Below are 17,981 nucleotides of genomic sequence, written 5' to 3'. Positions count from 1 at the left end.
AGTGCTCAATGGCAACCTATTCCCTGGATAGTGCACTACAATAGGACCCTGCATCAAACTGGCCGAGGGCATCAAGACCTACAGTACCAGTCAAAAGTTTGGACACACCTACTCATTCAAGGATTTTTCTTTATTTTTACTATTTTCTACATTGTAGAATAACATCAAAACTATGAAATAACATATATGGAATCAAGTAGTAACCAAACAAGTGTTAAATACATCAAAATATATTTGAGATTCTTCTACCCTTTGCCTTGATGACAGCTTTGCACACGCTCTGCATTCTCTAAACCAGCTTCACCTGGAATGCTTTTCCAACATTCTTGAAGGAATTCCGACATATGCTGATCACTTGTTGGCTGCTTTTCCTTAACTATGCAGTCCAACTCATCCCAAACCATCTCAATTGGGTTGAGGTCGGGTGATTGTGGAGGCCAGCACTCCATCACTCTCCTTCCATTGTCAGATAGCCCTTATACATCCTGGATGTGTGATGGGTCATTGTCCTGTTGAAAGCAAAGGATAGTCCCACTAAGCCCAAACCAGATGGGATGGTGTATCACTGCAGAAATCTGTGGTAGCCATACTGCTAAGGTTTGCCTTGAATTCTAAATAAATCACAGACCGTGTCACCAGCAAAGCACACCCACACCATCACACCACCTCCTCCATGCTTCACGTTGGGAACCACACATGCAGAGCTAATCCGTTCACCTACTCTGCTTCTCACAAAGACATGGCTGTTGGATCCAAAAATCTCAAATTTGGACTCATCAGACCAAAGGACATATTTCCACTGGTCTAATGTCCATTGCTCGTGTTTCTTGGCCCAAGCAAGTCTCTTCTTTTTATTGGTCCTTTATTGGTGGTTTCTTTGCAGCAAATCGAATTCATGCAGTCTCCTCTGAACAGTTGATGTTGAGATGTGTCTAACTTGAACTGTGAAGCATTTATTTGGGCTGCAATTTCTGAGGCTGGTAAGTCTAATAAACTTATCTTCTGCTGCAGAGATACCTCTGGGTCTTCCTTTCCTGTGGCGGTCCTCATGAGAGCCAATTTCACCATAGCATTTGAATGGTTTTTGTGACTGCACTTGAAGAAATGTTCAAAGTTATTGGAATTTCCCGCATTGACGTCTCAGGTTGAAAAAAACTTTTTACTTTAGTAAACATTGAAAATTGGTCCCACAGACCTGAACAACACACAATGGTTAATTGAAATGCATTCCAGGTAACTACCTCCATGAAGCTGGTTGAGAGAATGCCAAGAGTGTGCAAAGCTGTCATAAAGGCAAAGGGTGTCTACTTTGAAGAATCTCAAATATATCTTCATTTGTTTAACACTTTTTTTAGTTACTACATGATTCCATATGTGTTATTTCATAGTTTTGAGGACAATGTAGGGCCCTGCGTCAAACTGGCCAAGGGTATCAAGGCATACATACATCTCTAAGGTAAGACCTCACAGATATAGGCTATGCCCCCTATCCCTACAGATGTTTTATGTCCCCTATCCCTACAGTAGATAGTTAAGCAATAAGGCCCAAGGGGCTGTGGTATATTGGCCATATTGGTATTGGTATACCACAAACCCCTGAGGTGCCTTATTGCCATTATAAACTGGTTATCAATGTAATAAGAAGAGTAAAAAGTAATATTTTGTCATACCCAATCAACATTCAGGGCTCGAATCACCCAGTTTATAATAAATCAAGTACTACTTTTGCCTAAAGGCTTGTGTATGGACATCCCAATAGCTAGCCAATAGAATGGTTAGCTGAGAGGAGATTCCATATTCAAAGCAGTATACCTTGGTACAGTGCATTTGGAAAGTATGAGTACGTGTGACCCCTCGACTTTTTCCACATTTTGTTAGTTTACAGACTTGTTCTAAAATTAATCTTAAATGTTTTTTCTTATCAGTCTACACACAATACCCCATAATAACAAAGCAAAAACAGGTTTAAGAAATGTTTTTGAGAAAGAAAAAAAGAAATAACACAAGTATTCAGACTCTTTACTCAGTACTTTGTTGAAGAACCTTTGGCAGCGATTACAGCGTCATGTTTTCTTAGGTATGACGCTACAAGCTTGGCACACCTGTATTTGGGGAGTTTCTCGCATTCTCTGCAGATCCTCTTAAGCGCTGTCAGGCTGGATGGGGAGTGTCGCTGCACAGATATTTTCAGGTCTCTCCAGAGATGTTCGATCTGGGGGGGTTCAAGTCTGGGCTTTGGCTGAGTGACTCAAGGATATTCAGAGACTTGTCCCGAAGCCACTCCTGTGTTGTCTTGGCTATGTGCTTAGGCTAGTTGTACTGTTAGACTAGGGCAAATGTTCACCTTCTGAGGTCCTGAGCGCTCTGGAGCAGGATTTCGTCAAGGATCTCTCTACTTTTCTCCGTTCATCTATCCCTTGATCCTGACTAGTCTCCCAGTCCCTGCCGTTGAAAATATCTCCCACAGCATGATGCTGCCACCACCATGCTTCACCGTAGGGATGGTGCCAGGTTTCCTCCAGACCTGACGCTTGGCATTCATTTTATGCCTTTGTCATCACCTGTAAAAAAAAATATTATTTTTGAATTCTATCACGCCAGAGTTCTATTGTGCGGCCAAGTCGAAGGACTGTAAAATAATCATATAGATTCACACCTGTGTTCTAAAAATAAATAGTGGATTGGTCTGAGGAAGCCAATGTGCCCCGTGTGTGTGTGACATTGAAACGATAAATAGTTAAAAAATTATACATTGTACAACTGACGAGCCAAATACTAGGTGCAGATTGGCTGACCAATCCACTATTTATTTGAAGAACACTGGTGTTCAGGGAACATTCCACTGGCTGTCAGCATGAAGGTTCTCTACATACATTCCATTCTGTGTGAGTGCTCAGCAAATTTACGGGTGTTAAATCTAAGTGTTAGGGTAAAAGGGTTTTGAGTGTTGATTCTAGTGGGGTTTCCACCAGTGGGATTGAAATCGACACCACCTGCAGTGAATAAATTAAGTTTTATTTGAATCACAGTGGAATCACCACTAACTTGACTGTGTTGAGTTAATTTACATTAACTCTTTGATTTTGAAAAATAAATGACCTCATTATCACATAAATCAACAGTTATTGGTTGCTTACACGTGCTTTGTATTTTGCAGATGTTACTGCTGGTGTAGTGAAATGCTTGTTTTTCTATCTAACATTACACAATAGTACACACATCTATAAGTAAAAGAATGGAATTAAGAAATATAGAAATGTTAGGACAGAGTCTATGTGTAAATATATACAGTGCATTCAGAAACTATTACGAAAGTATATACGGTATACCGGGGTATTTGGAAAAAGCCACGGATGTTTTTTCATACCATTGAAACGATTTCTTTGAAGTTTTTTAATAAAATAAATTGGAATATTTGTAGGTACTTTTTAACCTGTATTGACACTCCATCCCGTGCATGGGACCGTTGTCATCATCTGACACTAATTAGCATAACGCAACGGACATAAATCTTCCTATTCATGAAAATCACAAGTGAAATATATTGGAACACAGCTCTTAGCCTTTTATTAATTACCCTGTCATCTCAGATTTTCAAAATATGCTTTACAGCCAACGCTAGACAAGCATTTGTGTAAGTTTATCATAGCCTAGCATAGCATTATGCCTTGCTAGCAGCAGGCAACCTTGTCACGGAAATCAGAAAAGCAATCAAATTAAATAGTTTACCTTTGATGAACTTCGGATGTTTTCACTCACGAGACTCCCAGGTAGACAGCCAAAGTTCATTTTTTCCCAAAATATTATTTTTGTAGGCGAAATAGCTCCGTTTGTTCTTCACGTTTGGCTGAGAAATCGCCCGGAAATTGCGGTCACCACAACGCCGAAAAATATTCCAAATTAGATCCATAATATCGACAGAAACATGGCAAACGTTTTTTATAATCAATCCTCAAGGTGTTTTTCAAATATCTATTAGATAATATATCAACCAGGTCAGTTGGCTTCTTAGTAGGAGCGAGAGAAACAATGGCCGCATTTGTCTATTACGCACAAATCACTCTGAGAGACACCAGCTGACCACTGACGCAATGTTGTCGCTCACGCTCATTTTTCAAAATAAAAGCCTGAAACTATGTCTTGTGACACTAGACACATTAGGGAAGCCATAGAAAGGGGAATCTGGTTGATATCCCTTTCACTGCTCAATAGGGACGCATAGGAACACAGAGGTTTCTAAATAAGAGTCACTTCCTGATTGGATTTTTCTCAGGCTTTCGCCTGCAATATCAGTTCTGTTATACTCACAGACAATATTTTTACAGTTTTCGAAACTTTAGAGTGTTTTCTATCCTAAGCTGTCAATTATATGCATATTCTATTATCTGGTCCTAAAAAATAGCCATTTACTTTGGGAACGTTATTTTTCCAAAAATAAATAAATAAGACACCTTGCTTTCCCTGGTGCCAATTCCATGAAATTGTCCCACACTGGTGCTCTGCTTTTCTCTGCCATCTGTAAAACACACACACAGCTCTGAAGTGACAATGATACTGAGTCTGCTTAGGAGACAAATACTCTCAACTGTTTGAATAAAAATTGAGTTTAAGTTACCTGTGATGAATGTTGAAAACAAAAACTGTAATTTCTATATGCAGGAAATCCTATTTTAATAATGGACATGGTAAGAATTGACTACCAAAGTGCGAGTCATAATTCCCATGACACCTAGCAAAATCTGAAAAGCGGTTCCTTCGTTCATTTATTCCATAGGATATTTTTCGATTCACTTAAAATAAGGTCTGTGTTTCGTGTAGGCTTACACCACCTTGCCAATTTTTTAACTGTGTAGATATCCATAGGACAAGGTAACTCTGATCAATATTGGCTAAATATAAGCGAGGATAAAAAAAATTGTAGAGTGGATTTATGAAAATATTTTGACAAACGTTACCTTATCCTTGTGAGATTTACACAGGTTTCAAAACGGCGAGGTGGTTTAAGCCTGCACGAAACACAGACCTTATTTGAAGTAGATCAAGACATTCTCTATGGAAGACATGAACGGTAAAGTAACGAAGGAACCCCTTTCAAGTTCAGCCGCAAGTTATTACAGGAATTATAACGCGTCGACTATTTCTCTCTAAACCGTATACCTTTGACTATTACGAGCCTGCAGCTGCCTACCACTCCTCAGTCAGACTGCTCTATCAAATATCAAATCATAGACTTAACTATAATAAACACGCAGAAATTCGAGCCTTAGGTCAAATCCGGAAACTATCACCTCGAAAACAAAACGTTTATTCCGTTCCGTATTTTATCTAACGGGTGGCATCCATGAGTCTAAATATTCCTGTTACTTTGCACAACCTTCAATGTTATGTCATAATTACGTAAAATTCTGGCAAATTAGTTTGCAAAGAGCCAGGCGGCCCAAACTGTTGCATATACCCTGACTTTGCGTGCAGTGAACGCAAGAGAAGTGACACAATTTCACCTGGTTAATATTGCCTGCTAACCTGGATTTCTTTTAGCTAAATATGCAGGTTTAAAAATATATACTTGTGTATTGATTTTAAGAAGGGCATTGATGTTTATGGTTAAGTACACATTATTTTCCACCACAATTTGCAAATAAATAAATTAAAAATCCTACAATGTGATTTTCTGGATTTCTTTTCTTCTCATTTTGTCTGTCATAGTTGAAGTGTACTTATGATGAAAATTACAGGCCTCTCATATTTTTAAGTGGGAGAACTTGCACAATTGGTGGCTGACTAAATACTTTTTTGCCCCACTGTGACACTTTCTCAGCCAGTATAATGTGACTTGCTGATGTGGCCTGCAAACCAGAAGTGTCAAACAACTGTGTTAGGGTAAAGCTAGGCTGTCAAAGTATCCCATTGTAAAAGAACAAAAAAGATGGGAAAAAAAAGGAAAATGTATTGTCATAAATAATAAAATATTTATGATAAAATATTCACTTAGGCACTAACTTGGTTAAGGCTACAGGTTGAAAGCCATCAAATGCAACAATCATGTCTCTGTCACTAGCAAACATAGTCATGGGTGGTACTGGTACCTCTAAAATTCACTCTAAAGGCACCTTAGGAAATAAATGCAAATTTACACCCTACAGTGTTAAAACAACACCCCCATATATAGTTACTGTAACATCACATTTTTTGATTCCCTAACACTGAGAAAGTGTAACAGCATCAGCTCCAATGATTTGAAATGTATAACACCCATGGTATTATGTACCCAAGACTCTTGGGGTGTTGGTATCAACACTTTGAAAAGTGTTAGTTTCACAGTGTATGACATGGTCACATATCATTTCTAAGAAAGTGTTACATTTAACACTGTGGGTGTAAAAATCAGATCACAAATTTACTGTGAGGAGCGCATTGGGTTTGATAGCATTGGGTTAAAGTGTTTGGATTTAGTTCTGTCTCTGTCATGTTAAGGGATCCTTCATAAAGCTATATGGTGTCTTCCATTTAATGGGGTTTTCAACACCCACGTAACATGTACATGTGAACATGCGCGCACACACAGTCAAAAGCCACACATACACACGTAACTACACACTCGGTTGAGCTCCCTTGCCCCTAAAATATGGGGCACCATTCAGAGTCTTACCATCATAGATCAACACAACCTAAATCAGCCATCTCTGGTAGTACAATGAGTCACATTGATCTCGGGCCATCTGTATCGGAGATCAGTTTTGCCCTTTAGATCACAATGAAAAACATTACATGGACAGGCAGATCCTAGATCAGCAGTCCTAATCAGGTGCTTGATACATATGGACCCTGGGTCACATAGGTCTGCTTTTGGTTCAGATTACCTTGATTTCTACTGAGTCAGTGAGTTTAATGATGAGTCATAGTCTTTATCACACACTACCTTAACACAGACACCACCACAGGCATTCCCCATCTGTGTGGTGTCTGATTATTTCTGCATCCCCCTCATTTCCTTACTTCTCCGCTTCAATACAGACACACACACTCTGACAGTCACCGTTCCACCACAATTATACAATTGTTCTATGCCAGTCCTGTCGCCAGTTGCAATAGAAATGGAATGTCTTATTTCTTGTGGTGTAAATTTACTTGGATAGTGTGCATGTGTATATTTGTTTGTGCATGCACGCGTGTGCATGTGAATGTATGTGCCTCTTAATTGACTTGGATTAGCGATGTATGAGACTGAGCTTGTCCAAAGTGAACCCCCTGAGGCTACACAATGTCTCTTTCAGAATGAACATCTGCCTGACTGCACGCACTGTATTGTAGCCCAAGTTCTTGGAGAAGAAAAGTAGGTACTTGTAAAATCATAATTCCCCTCTTGAAAACTGTATTGTACATTGCTCTCCGTTACTATTTTTTCATAAGGACATTAGCTGAGAATACATGATCCCAATTTTAGCTTCAAGACGCAGGCAGTGTGAAAAACCGAAAAGGTATTTTGTGCTGATTTATTGGCACATTGAACCATGTCGCGCTCCTTAGTTTACAAACTCAGTGGATAGTGCCAAAACAATGAGGTCATATCTGAATTCTGCCATCTCATTGCACATTTGACATTATGCCCTTACCTAAGGAACGTTTAAGGGCTCTATGCAACGCCCTTAAAGTGGAACTGACAGCGTGTTAACTACTTTGCAGATATGAAACAGACATTTATAATATTTGTTAAAAATATCAAATTCCCAGTTTATGCTTCAAAACTAACTTCATAAGAGGTTTTAAAAATAGGTTCTATTTGACAAAAAATTCCATGACGTACAGTAAAACATTGTTGTCAGAATAGATGGATGCAGTTCAATATATGATTAATATATACTCAGCATGAAAAGAAATGTCCCTTTTTATGGACCCTGTCTTTCATAGATCATTTGTAAAAATCCAAATAACTTCACAGATCTTCATTGTGAAGTGTTTTAACTTCTTGACGCTACCCATCCCTGTAGCGGGATAATTGTCATCAACAACCGCTGAATTGCATAGCGCCACATTCAAATAATATTACTAAAAATAGTTATATTCATGAAATCACAAGTGCAAAATAGCAAAACACAGTTTAGCCTTTTGTTAATCCACCTGTCGTGTCAGAAAATATGCTTTACAGCGAAAGCAATCCAAGCGTTTGTGTAAGTTTATCGATCGCTCGACAAAACATGATGTACAACAAGCATCAAGTAGCTTGGTCACGAAAATCAGAAAAGCAATCAAATTAATAATTTACCTTTGATCTTCGGATGTTTTCACTCACGAGACTCACGAGACCTTTTGTTCCATAAAGATTATTTTATATCCAAAATACCTCTGTTTGTTTGGCGCGTTATATTCAGAAATCCACAGGAAAGAGCAGTCACGACAACGCAGATGAAAATTCCAAATAATATCCGTAATGTCCATAGAAACATGTCAAACATTTTTTATAATCAATCCTCAGGTTGTTTTTAAAATATATAATCGATAATATATCAACCACAACTGTTCTTTTCAGTAGGAGAGGGAAAGGCAATGGTTGCCCAAACTCTGTTGCGCCAAACAAAACGTTGCTGGCACCCGGCCATACAATGACGCAATGTTATCTTTCTCGCTTATTTTTCAAAATAAAAGCCTGAAACTATGTCTAAAGACTGTTGACACCTTGAGGAAGCGATAGGAAAAGGAATCTGGTTGATATCCCTTTAAATGGAGCAAAGGCAGGCTATGGAACATGGAGTTTTCAAAATAGAAGCCACTTCCTGGTTTGATTTTCCTCAGGGTTTCAGCTGCAATATCAGTTATGTTATACTCAGACAATATTTTGACAGTTTTGGAAACTTTTGAGTGTTTTCTATCCCAATCTGTCAATTATATGCATCTGGTCCTGAGAAATAGGCCGTTTACTTTGGGAACGTTGTTTTTCCAAACATAAAAATAGTGCCCCCTAGCTTCAAGAGGTCAACACCGTTTCCCATGCTTGTTCAATGAACCATAATCAATTAATGAACATGTACCTGTGGAACGGTCATTAAGACACTAACAGTTTACAGACGGTAGGCAATTAAGGTCACAGTTCGGAAAACTAAGGACACAAAAGAGACCTTTCTACTGACTCATCTGCGTGAACGTACCTTAGGCATGCTGCAAGAAGGCATGAGGACTGCAGATGTGGCCAGGGTAAAAAATTGCAATGTGAGACGCCTAAGACAGCGTTACAGGGAAACAGGATGGACAGCTGATCGTCCTCGCAGTGGTAGATCACGTGTAACAACATCAGTACATCCAAAAATCACACCTGTGGGACAGACAGGTACAGGATGGCAACAACAACTGCCCGAGTTACACCAGGAACGCACAATCCCTCCATCAGTGCTCAGACTGTCCACAATAGGCTGAGAGAGACTGGACTGAGTGCTTGTAGGCCTATTGTAAAGGCAGCTCCTCACCAGACATCCCCGGCAACAACGTTGCCTATGGGCACAAACCCACCATTGCTGGACCAGACAGGGCTGGCAAAAAGTGCTCTTCACTGACGAGTCGCGGTTTAGTCTTACCAGGGGTGATGGTCGGATTCGTGTTTATCGTTGAAGGAATGAGAGTTACACCGAGGCCTGTACTCTGGAACAGGATCGATTTTGGAGGTGGAGGTTCTGTCATGGTGTGGGGCGGTGTGTCACAGCATCATCGGATTGAGCTTGTTGTCGTTGCAGGCAATCTCAATGCTGTGCGTTACAGGGAAGACATCCTCCTCCCTCATGTGGAACCCTTCCTGCAGGCTCATCCTGATATGACCCTCCAACATGATTATATCCAAGATGGCGTAGCAGTGTAGTCATGTTTTGTTCGTCCTCTCATGTACTTTTGTATTTTTCGTATTTTTTGTATATATTTCCAAAAAAAATTAAATCGCTTTTTCGCTTTTTAATTTGATTATACCTTCTGGTAACCTGCCTCACCCAAATGTGATACAGAATCGCTATTATTTTTTTTACTTTAGAACACAAGCTACAAGCTATTTAGTCATTGTTAGCCACTGCTAGCGGCTTTTACCTTCTTGCACAGATACCAGCCCTGTTCTTAGCCTGGATATTCACTCGCCAATCTACCAGTATCGGACTGTCTCTCCACAACAACGCCGGATTCCTGCCGTAATCCCTGGGCCACTACTTCTAATCTTCACAGCTAGCCTGCACCCTCCGTGGCAGCCAGTACCGACGCTATCCCTGAGGCCCACCCCCCGGCCTACTCAGCTGTTCACCCGAACCCCACTCATACACGGCTAGAGCCCAATACTCCACCGGATCCTTGCTGTAAACTCTGGACCTTGGCACCGGATCACCTCTGCTACCGATTGGCTATAGTGGCTAACACCACTGCCACGAAGCTAGCACCAGTTAGCCGTGAGCCAGGCACATCTCCCGGCTAGCAAACAAAATTCTACAATGCCTCTTTTGCCATCTGGCTTGGATTCTCTGTCGACGCGGCGCCCCGCTGCACCACCACGTCTGGTCTGCCGACGAATACTCCATCCGCTGTGCCTTCAACCGGCCTCTGTCTGAGCAGACCCCCCTACCACCCCCGGGCTACTAACTTTAAACGCTGTGTCGCCCGCGCGCTAGCGTAGTGGCAGCTTCCCTGTTCCATCTACTGCTGCCCCCTGGACACTTGGCTACATAGCTGATGCCTGCTGGACAGTCCATTAATCACGGTACTCCATTCTGTTTTATTTATGTTTTATCTGTCGGCCCCAGCCGCGAACTCAGGCTCTGTGTGTAGTTAATCCGACCCTCTCTGCCTAGTCATCGCCATTTTACCTGCTGTTCTTGTGTTAGCTGACTAGCTGTTGTTGTCTCACCTGTTGTTTTAGCTAGCTCTACCAATCAAGACCAGTGATTACTTTATGCCTTGTGGTATGTCTCTCTCAAATATAAATATGCCTTGTATACTGTTGTTCAGGTTAGTTATCATTGTTTTAGTTTACAATGGAGCCCCTAGTTCCACTCCTCATACCTCTGATACCTCCTTTGTCCCACCTCCCACACATGTGGTGACCTCACCCATTATAACCAGCATGTCCAGAGATACAACCTCTCTTATCATCACCCAGTGCCTGTGCTTACCTCCGCTGTACCCGCACCCCACCATACCCCTGTCTGCACAATATGCCCTGAATATATTCTACCACACCCAGAAATCTGCTCCTTCTATTCTTTGTCCCCAACGCTCTAGGCGATCAGTTTTGATAGCCTTTAGCCGCACCCTCATCCTATTCCTTCTCTGTTCCTCCGGTGATGTGGAGGTAAACCCAGGCCCTGCATGTCCCCAAGCACCCTCATTTGTTGACTTCTGTGATCGAAAAAGCTTTGGTTTCATGCATGTCAACATCAGAAGCCTCCTACCTAAATTTTGTTTTACTCACTGCTTTAGCACACTCTGCCAACCCTGATGTCCTTGCCGTGTCTGAATCCTGGCTTAGCAAGGCCACCAAAAATTCTGAGATTTCCATACCCAACTATAACACTTTACGTCAAGATAGAACTGCCAAAGGGGGATGAGTTAGCCTGCAAAGTTCTGTCATACTTTCCAGGTCTATGCCCAAACAGTTCGAACTTCTAATTAAAAAAAATAATCTCTCCAGAAATAAGTCTCTCACTGTTGCCGCCTGCTACCGACTCACCTCAGCTCCCAGCTGTGTCCTGGACACCAAATGTGAATTGATCGCCCCCCATCTAGCTTCAGAGTTTGTTCTGTTAGGTGACCTAAACTGGGATATGCTTAACACCCCAGCAGTCCTACAATCTAAGCTAGATGCCCTCAATCTCACACAAATCATCAAGGAACCCACCAGGTACAACCCTAAATCCGTAAACATGGGCAGCCTAATAGACATTATCCTGACCAACTTGCCCTCCAAATACACGTCTGCTGTCTTCAATCAGGATCTCAGCGATCACTGCCTCATTTCCTGTATCCGCTACGAGTCCGCGGTCAAACGACCACCCCTCATCACTGTCAAACGCTCCCTAAAAAAATTCTGCGAGCAGGCCTTTCTAATCGACCTGGCCCGGGTATCCTGGAAGGATATTGATCTCATCCCGTCAGTTGAGGATGCCTCGTCATTCTTTAAAAGTAACTTCCTCACCATCTTAGACAAGCATGCTCCGTTCAAAAAATGCAGAACTAAGAACAGATATAGCCCTTGGTTCACTCCAGACCTGACTGCCCTCGACCAGCACAAAAACATCCTGTGGTGGACTGCAATAGCATCGAATAGTCCCCGCGATATGCAACTGTTCAGGGAAGTCAGGAACCAACACACGCAGTCAGTCAGGAAAGCAAAGGCCAGCTTTTTCAAGCAGAAATTTGCATTCTGTAGCTCCCAAAAGTTCTGGGACACTGTAAAGTCCATGGAGAACAAGAGCACCTCCTCCCAGCTTCCCACTGCACTGAGGCTAGGTAACACGGTCACCACCGATAAATCTGTGATAATCGAAAACTTCAACGAGCATTTCTCAACGGCTGGCCATGCTTTCCTCCTGGCTACTCCATACTCGGCCAACAGCTCCGCCCCCCCCCACATCTAGTCGACCAAGCCTCCCTAGCTTCTCCTTTACCCAAATCCAGATAGCAGATGTTCTGAAAGAGCTGCAAAACCTGGACCCATACAAATCAGTTGGGCTTGACAATCTGGACCCTCTATTTCTGAAAATGTCCGCCGCCATTGTCGCAACCCCTATTACCAGCCTGTTCAACCTTCCTTCGTATCATCTGAGATCCCCAAGGATTGGAAAGCTGCCGCGGTCATCCCCCTCTTCAAAGGGGGAGACACTCTGGACCCAAACTGTTACAGACCTATATCCATCCTGCCCTGCCTATCTAAGGTCTTCGAAAGCCAAGCCAACAAACAGATCACTGACCATCTCAAATCCCACCGTACCTTCTAGGTAATCCAGTTTCCGAGCCGGTCACAAGAGCACCTCAGCCACGCTCAAGGTACTAAACGATATCATAACCGCCATCGATAAAAGACAGTACTGTGCAGCCGTCTTCATCGACCTGGCCAAGGCTTTCGACTCTGTCAATCACCATATTCTTATCAGCAGACTCAGTAGCCTCGGTTTTTCTAATGACTGCCTTGCCTGGTTCACCAACTACTTTGCAGACAGAGTTCAGTGTGTCAAATCGGAGGGCATGTTGTCCGGTCCTCTGGCAGTCTCTATGCGGGTACCACAGGGCTCAATTCTCAGGCCAAATATTTTCTCTGTATATATCAATGATGTTGCTCTTGCTGAGGGCGATTCCCTGATCCACCTCTACGCAGACGACACCATTCTGTATACTTCTGGCCCTTCCTTGGACACTGTGCTATCTAACCTCCAAACGAGCTTCAATTCCATACAACACTCCTTCCGTGGCCTCCACCTGCTCTTAAACGCTAGTAAAACCAAATGCATGCTTTTCAACCGTTCGCTGCCTGCACCCGCACGCCCGACTAGCATCACCACCCTGGATGGTTCCGACCTAGAATATGTGGACATCTATAAGTACCTAGGTGTCGGGCTAGACTGCAATCTCTCCTTCCAGACTCATATAAAACATCTCCAATCCAAAACCAAATCTAGAGTCGGCTTTCTATTTCGCAACAAAGCCTCCTTCACTCACGCCGCCAAACTTACCCTAGTAAAACTGACTATCCTACCGATCCTCGACTTCGGCGATGTCATCTACAAAATAGCTTCCAATACTCTACTCAGCAAACTGGATGCAGTTTATCACATTGCCATCCGTTTTGTTACTAAAGCACCTTATACCACCCACCACTGCGACCTGTAATCAAATCAAATCACATTTTATTTGTCACATACACATGGTTAGCAGATGTTAATGCGAGTGTAGCGAAATGCTTGTGCTTCTAGTTCCGACAATGCAGTAATAACCAACAAGTAATCTAGCTAACAATTCTATCTTATAGACACAAGTGTAAGGGGATAAAGAATATGTACATAAAGATATATGAATGAGTGATGGTACAGAGCGGCATAGGCACGATACAGTAGATGGTATTGAGTGCAATATATACATATGAGATGAGTATGTAAACAAAGTGGCATAGTTAGTGGCTAGTGATACATGTATTACATAAAGATGCAGTAGATGATATAGAGTACAGTATATACATATACATATGAGATGAATAATGTAGGGTATTTAAACATTGTATTAGGTAGCATTATTAAAGTGGCTGGAGTTGAGTCAGTGTGTTGGCAGCAGCCACTCAGTGTTAGTGGTGGCTGTTTAACAGTCTGATGGCCTTGAGATAGAAGCTGTTTTTCAGTCTCTCGGTCCCAGCTTTGATGCACCTGTACTGACCTCGCCTTCTGGATGATAGCGGGGTGAACAGGCAGTGGCTCGGGTGGTTGTTGTCCTTGATGATCTTTATGGCCTTCCTGTGACATCGGGTGGTGTAGGTGTCCTGGAGGGCAGGTAGTTTGCCCCCGGTGATGCGTTGTGCAGACCTCACTACCCTCTGGAGAGCCTTACGGTTGTGGGCGGAGCAGTTGCCGTACCCGGCGGTGATACAGCCCGCCAGGATGCTCTCGATTGTGCATCTGTAGAAGTTTGTGAGTGCTTTAGGTGACAAGCCGAATTTCTTCAGCCTCCTGAGGTTGAAGAGACGCTGCTGCGCCTTCTTCACGATGCTGTGTGTGTGGGTGGACCAACTCAGTTTGTCTGTGATGTGTACGCCGAGGAACTTAAAACTTACTACCCTCTCCACTACTGTTCCATCGATGTTGTTCCCTCTGCTGTTTCCTGAAGTCCACAATCATCTCCTTAGTTTTGTTGACGTTGAGTGTGAGGTTATTTTCCTGACACCACACTCCGAGGGCCCTCACCTCCTCCCTGTAGGCCGTCTCGTCATGGTTGGTAATCAAGCCTAACACTGTTGTGCCGTCCGCAAACTTGATGATTGAGTTGGAGGCGTGCGTGGCCACGCAGTCGTGGGTGAACAGGGAGTACAGGAGAGGGCTCAGAACGCACCCTTGTGGGGCCCCAGTGTTGAGGATCAGCGGGGTGGAAATGTTGTTGCCTACCCTCACCACCTGGGGGCGGCCCGTCAGGAAGTCCAGTACCCAGTTGCACAGGGCGGGGTCGAGACCCAGGGTCTCGAGCTTGATGACGAGCTTGGAGGGCACTATGGTGTTAAATGCCGAGCTGTAGTCGATGAACAGCATTCTCACATAGGTATTCCTCTTGTCCAGATGGGTTAGGGCAGTGTGCAGTGGGGTTGAGATTGCATCGTCTGTGGACCTATTTGGGCGGTAAGTAAATAGGAGTGGGTCTAGGGTGTCAGGTAGGGTGGAGGTGATATGGTCCTTGACTAGTCTCTCAAAGCTCTTCATGATGACGTTTAGCTCAGTTACCTTAGCTATCTTTTGAACAGGAACAATGGTGGCCCTCTTGAAGCATGTCGGAACAACAGACTGGGATAGGGATTGATTGAATATGTCCGTAAACACACCAGCCAGCTGGTCTGCGCATGCTCTGAGGGCGCGGCTGGGGATGCCGTCTGGGCCTGCAGCCTTGCGAGGGTTGGTCTTTTGCACACCAGTATCTCTACCTGCACATGTTCATCTTATCATTTATCACTCCAGTGTTAAAGCTAGTGAGGGAGATAAGTGTTTCCAGTTTCAGAGATTTTTGTAGTTCGTTCCAGTCATTGGCAGCAGAGAACTGGAAGGAGAGTCGGCCAAAGAAATAATTGGCTTTGGGGGTGACCAGAGAGATATACCTGCTGGAGCACGTGCTACAGGTGAGTGATGCTATGGTGACCAGCGAGCTGAGATAAGGGGGTCTTTACCTAGCAGGGTCTTGTAGATGACATGGAGCCAGTGGGTTTGGCGACGATTATGAAGCGAGGGCCAGCCAACGAGAGCGTACAGGTCGCAATGGTGGGTAGTATATGGGGCTTTGGTGACAAAACAGATGGCACTGTGATAGACTGCATCCAATTTGTTGAGTAGGGTATTGGAGGCTATTATGTAAATGACATTGCCGAAGTCGAGGATTGGTAGGATGGTCAGTTTTACAAGGGTATGTTTGGCAGCATGAGTGAAGGATGCTTTGTTGCGAAATAGGAAGCCAATTCTAGATGTAACTTTGGATTGGAGATGTTTGATGAGGGGCTGGATGGAGAGTTTACAGTCTAACCAGACACCTAGGTATTTGTAGTTGTCCACGTATTCTAAGTCAGAGCCGTCCAGAGTAGTGATGTTGGACAGGCGGGCAGGTGCAGGCAGCAATCGGTTGAAGAGCATGCATTTAGTTTTACTTGTATTTAAAAGCAATTGGAGACTACGGAAGGAGAGTTGTATGGCATTGAAGCTTGCATGGAGGGTTGTTAACACAGTGTCCAAAGAAGGGCCAGAAGTTTACAGAATGGTGTCGTCTGCATAGAGGTGGATCAGAGACTCACCAGAAGCAAGAGCGACATCATTGATGTATACAGAGAAGAGAGTCGGTCCAAGAATTGAACCCTGTGGCACCCCCATAGAGACTGCCAGAGGTCCGGACAACAGACCCTCCGATTTGACACACTTCAGTGCGGACCTCTATCAGAGAAGTAGTTGGTGAACCAGGCGAGGCAATCATTTGAGAAACCAAGGCTGTCGAGTCTGCCGATGAGGATGTGGTGATTGACAGAGTCGAAAGCCTTTGCCAGATCAATGACACGGCTACACAGTAATGTTTCTTATCGATGGCGGTTAAGATATTGTTTAGGACCTTGAGCGTGGCTGAGGTGCACCCATGACCAGTTCTGAAACCAGATTGCATAGCGGAGAGGGTATGGTGAGATTCGAAATGGTCGGTAATCTGTTTGTTGACTTGGCTTTCAAAGACCTTAGAAAGGCAGGGTAGGATAGATATAGGTCTGTAGCAGTTTGGGTCAAGAGTGTCCCCCCCTTTGAAGAAGGGGATGACCGCAGCTGCTTTCCAATCTTTGGGAATCTCTTTCGTGTCGAAAGAGAGGTTGAACAGGCTAGTAATAGGGGTGCCAACAATTTCGACAGATTATTTTAGAAAGAAAGGGTCCAGATTTTGTAAGGGCTCCAGATTTTGCAGCTCTTTCAGAACATAATCTGACTGGATTTGGGAGAAGAAGAAATGGGGAAGTCTTGGGCGAGTTGCTGTGGGGGGTGCAGTGCTGTTGGTAGGGGTAGCCAGGTGGAAAGCATGGCCAGCCGTAGAAAAATGCTTATTGAAATGTTCAATTATAGTGGATTTATCAGTGGGGACAGTGTTTCCTATCTTCAGTGCAGTGGGTAGCTGGGAGGAGGTGTTCTTATTCTCCATGGACTTTACAGTGTCCCAGAACTTTTTTGAGTTAGTGTTGCAGGAAGCAAATTTCTGCTTGAAAAAGCTAGCCTTGGCTTTTCTAACTGCCTGTGTATAATCGTTTCTAGCTTCCCTGAAAATCTGCATATCACGGGGGCTGTTCGATGCTAATGCAGAACGCCGTAGGATGTTTTTGTGTTGGTTAAGGGCAGTCAGGTCTGGGGAGAACCAAGGGTTATATCTGTTCCTGGTTTTACATTTCTTGAAGGGGGCATGCTTATTTAAGATGGTTAGGAAGGCATTTAAACAAAATAACCAGGCATCCTCTACTGACGGGATGAGATCAATATCCTTCCAGGATACCCCGGCCAGGTCGATTAGAAAGGCCTGCTCGCTGAAGTGTTTCAGGGAGCGTTTGACAGTGATGAGTGGAGGTCGTTTGACTGCTGACCCATTACGGATGCAGGCAATGAGGCAGTGATTGCTGAGATCTTGGTTGAAGACAGCAGAGGTGCATTTAGAGGGCTAGTCAGTTAGGATGACATCTATGAGGGTGCCTGTGTTTACGGCTTTGGGGAGGTACCTGGTAGGTTCATTGATAATTTGTGTGAGATTGAGGGCATCAAGCTTAGATT

The 17,981-nt window shown here is 43.5% G+C and overlaps 1 protein-coding gene across 1 annotated transcript in view; it reads left to right on the top strand.

Moving 5' to 3' along the window:
• The window catches only part of LOC139378802 (TNF superfamily member 10, like), a 73,049-nt gene that overhangs the window by 20,885 nt on the left and 34,183 nt on the right, over window positions 1-17,981 (top strand). The window lies entirely within an intron of this gene.

Source organism: Oncorhynchus clarkii, chromosome 21 (genome assembly GCF_045791955.1).
Source record: "Oncorhynchus clarkii lewisi isolate Uvic-CL-2024 chromosome 21, UVic_Ocla_1.0, whole genome shotgun sequence".
Lineage (NCBI taxonomy): Eukaryota > Metazoa > Chordata > Actinopteri > Salmoniformes > Salmonidae > Oncorhynchus > Oncorhynchus clarkii.
This window is presented reverse-complemented; position numbering and strand designations above follow the sequence as displayed.